The sequence below is a fragment of the Frankliniella occidentalis genome, unplaced genomic scaffold, assembly GCF_000697945.3.
Source record: "Frankliniella occidentalis isolate FOCC.00 unplaced genomic scaffold, Focc_3.1 Scaffold137, whole genome shotgun sequence".
NCBI classification, from domain to species: Eukaryota; Metazoa; Arthropoda; class Insecta; order Thysanoptera; family Thripidae; genus Frankliniella; species Frankliniella occidentalis.
In genome coordinates, this window is record NW_026267264.1 from 181,302 (window position 1) to 185,176 (window position 3,875).

At 53.6% G+C, this 3,875-nt stretch overlaps 1 protein-coding gene across 5 annotated transcripts in view; it reads left to right on the plus strand.

Moving 5' to 3' along the window:
- LOC113209284 (Kv channel-interacting protein 4-like) overlaps positions 1–3,875 on the plus strand; it is a 234,646-nt gene that overhangs the window by 135,499 nt on the left and 95,272 nt on the right. Inside the window, exon 1 of one of the 5 annotated variants that reach the window (XM_052270764.1) lies at positions 1,703–1,882. The exons of the other annotated variants lie outside the window; for them this stretch is intronic. The gene's annotated coding sequence lies outside the window, so the exon portion shown is untranslated. Of the gene's footprint in view, positions 1–1,702; positions 1,883–3,875 lie in introns of those variants that run through there. 5 annotated transcript variants of the gene reach the window in all.

Below are 3,875 nucleotides of genomic sequence, written 5' to 3' on the forward strand. Positions count from 1 at the left end.
CTTCGAACTTGATCTGTCTTTTTATGACACAAAACGACCCTGAAAAACTCAGGTCGCTATCTCAATTCGTTCTCGAGTTATCGTGCGCACAGACAAACACACAGACACACAGACACACAGACACACAGACAGACAGACAGACAGACGCGAAACTTTTTGATCATCACTGGAGTAATAGGCTTCGCTATCGCTCAGCCAACAAACCTTTCTCCCCCCATTAAAAAAATGCATGTTGTCACATGCATCATAATGAATTGTTTGTGCTATTTTCGATTAAACACACACGTTTATGGCTTTCACTTTTTATTTACTACTACTAGTATCTTTAACTCCAGGTCTTACTGATGGTTTTGGCAGTATTGCCCACAAGTTTCGTGAACTCGTTTTGGTGGCAGTCTTCACATGAGTGTTGGATCACTTGGTTAAATACCCGCTCAAAACTCGGAAAGAGCCCCCTTTATGAAGCCACCTTACGGTGGTTGTTTGGGAAGGATCGAGGGGCCGCATTGTGATGTTCGCCGGCACCACAATGGGGCGGGGCGAGGTGCTCATCGCGAGGTAACTTTATGGGATAACCTCTCGTAGTCGCTCTTTAAAGCCCCGGGAGCCGGGTTGTTCGGATGATGCTCGTGAAAGGGCCTAGCGTCTTGTGTAATGGAGGAAGTGCGGCGCTCTGCCCAGAGCTTAGATCCATACTGCCCCCTCACCTCCCCCTTCTGTGCTCTCGGCCCTTACTACTGCATTTTTTTGCCAGCTTTTCATTTTTCCCATTCTATCCCCTTGTCCCAGTCTGAAAATCCGAAAAGTGAGGGTTCTCGCTCGTTGTAAGCAGGTTTCGCTTTATAAAATTGTCTTAGTTGAATGCGGTTGAATGAGCATTCACACTCGCGAAAAACAGATTAGCTGGATACGAGCAACGAACTTTTTCGTCCTAAGCACTGACCAGCCACACGGGTATGACCTTAGCCGCCAGAACTGAAAAATTAGCTGGCCTAGCTAAAATTAATACCTATCACGAATCCAGCGAATGCATTAGCTTTCTTAGCTAATTCGTTTTTTTTGGGTGCACTTAAAATGACTGACAGTAGGCTACATCATAGAACTTTTGCTTTCTGTCAGGTTTGCGTCCACCTTGTCTTATAAAATTAAGCTCAGAGCGTGCTGGGACCCCTCGTGATCTCCGGGCCAAAGAGCGGATCCAGCAGGGCAGGGCCGCCAGCCACCATCAAAGAGGTGCCTTCGTAATGCGAAGAATTAAAGTTCATGAGACACGAAAGAAGAGGCTGGTGCGCCTGGCTCGGCGCTCGGCTCGGCTTCGCTCTGACCACCCCGGACAGGACTCTGAGGGCTGCTGTGGGCTGCGCTGCGATGTGGTCGAAGTGGAGCATTCCCGCTGGTAGAGGACCTGCCGGACGTTGAGTGAGGGCTAGAGAAAAATGAAACTCCCTAAGCAACCATAGTTGGTTCTCGGATGCGTCTGTAAGTGGTGGTTGGGTTGGTGCGCGGTTGGTGCTGTGGATGGATGCTGCTGCTGCTGCTGGCCCAGTCCCCGGGCCGGGCCAGGCCGGGCCGGGCGGGGGGAGTGGCGCGCAGCCCGTCTGCCTGGCGCTGGGGCCCGCCCCGTCCGCTCGCCCGCACGCCCCCCGCGCTCACTGGGCCACCCCTGCAGGCCCTGCCCTGCCCATGCCCCTGCCCTGCTCGATCCAGCTCAACAGTTTGCCGGTGGCTTCGCGTGGACGTGCACGCTTGCTAAGGGCAGGACGTAGGGCGGGGCAACCGCGCGCCGCGGAGTCGCCTCGCCTCTCTGAGCGTGACGAGCGTGACGAGCGTGACAAGGGTACAGTGACACGGGCGTGCCACGGAGACTATCGCTCCGCACACAGTGAGTAATCGATGTGGTGAACCGACGCGAAGGGGTGGGCTGACATGAAATCTGCGCTCTTCCCGAAACAACTCCAAATATATGATCTTCAACCCCTAAATTCTTGTTTGGTTCTGAGGGGGCGCTACTGGAGAACATGTCTAGATTGCCCTCCCATCCAGAAAAACAAACAAAGAAAACACTAATGTTTCCCACGTTCGAGGAACACGTTTAATAAAGCAACGGTCGAGGCAGTGGTGGGCAATGGTGCACATTTTCACAGCGAGCGATCCTCTGCAGGTTTTGAGTTTACGTTTCTGGCCGAGCCCCCTTACTCAGCCTTCAGAGCACAATCACTCTCGCTCGAGGAGCCATGTTTCTAAGCACAAAAAAGGACAAACAACTTTTCCCAGCAGTTTTCTTTTACTTACCTGTTTCCAGGCGAGTATGTTGTTTTCTTTTCTTTGAGAGCTAATTGGCGTACGTAGGTTTCTTTTCTTTCTTCACTGTGTGGAGCACACATGGTGTGCCCAGCTCGAGCTCGCTCCACCGCCCGCCTTGCTGCCTACGTTCCTCCCCCCCCCCCTCCATCCCTACCTTTCTAATTAGATGTGGGTGCGAGATGACGTCGTCAGTTATTCGGTTTCCGCTCGAGCCGAGTCTAAAGCTGCGCTCCGAGCGTTCTCCGAGCGCCTTGCAGCCCTCCCGGGCCCCTTGCCGGGAGCTGACGTTGAGCCCTCCTCACCCGCTCACCATGTCAGACCCCCTGCCAGATCACGACACCCCGTCACACCTTGTCTCCGGTGAATTTTTCCGTTTGATCCTCTGGAGCGCGCGGAACCCTTCTCTGCTGCCGGAGCCCGGCCAGGCGGAGTGTCAAAGCCAAGGAGCGTGAAGGCCCTTGTTTCCCCTTAAACCGTCCCAAAGCTCTCGCTTCAGCCTCCCCGCCTAACCCGCGCCCACCCATCCGCTCGCAGAAGTCACGTCTGTTTTCTGTCCGTCGGTCCGTCTGTCCCGTCTCGGGCATTGTGCCCCAAAATGTTCCTCATCACGATAAAAGGCCGACTGTGGGGACGACCTCCTCGCCGCTCCCGCCCGGGGCAGGCTCGCTTCTACCCCAGCCGAGTCAATGCCGCGCACGCACAAGCGCCCAATGCGATTAGCAGAGGCAAAAGGCCGGCCGAAACTCACGTGTATGGTAGTGTATGCTTGCCCAATACATGGCGCACTCCGTGGTACGGTGTAATGTTGTTGCCGTGCCCCCCCCCCTTCCCCTCCCCGGAGGCTGAGTGCCCCGCGCGCTGCGGGAGGAGGCCCGGCGCGCCCTCCGCTCCAGTTGCGCGCGGGGAAAAAAAGGAAAAGAAAAGGGAGCACGCGGCCTTTATGTACCCCGCCGAGCCCTTAAAGCCGTATTACATAAAGGCCCGCCTGCCGCGTAAAAGGTGTGGCCAATAAATTGGACCTGCTGCTAAACGCCAAGAGGATTCTGCCCAAGGACACCCACAAGCACACGCATTCCACCCCCCACCCCCCCACACACACACCAACCACAGCACACGCAGAGAACACACACTCTCCCCTCTGGACCAGTAGAAGGGAGCTGAGGAAACGGGTCGTGGAAAAGCTCACATGATAGTTTTACAAATGAGTTCTTTCATCGTTTTACAAATTTTAAAATTTTACAATAAAAACTGGTGTTATATATTTGTGAAATTTTAGTGCACTGTAAAAGCCTTACGAACGATTGACGCTGTGGCTGCGAACCAATTCCGAACTGTTCCCATTGTAATGCGAAGAAAATCCTTTGCAATTGCGAAGAAATTACTGCTTAGTCTTTCAAAGCAGCCAAACCCCAAACCCTTCGCAATACGAACAAATCATTCGCAAGAAATTATCAGAACGCTCTGAAAAATGGTAATTTCTATATCAAAGTGGATATTCGCACCAATCGGTGCGACCAAAATTCTCCGCTATTCGCACCAATGCGCCCCCGCCGCGCCGCGCATATCTATAT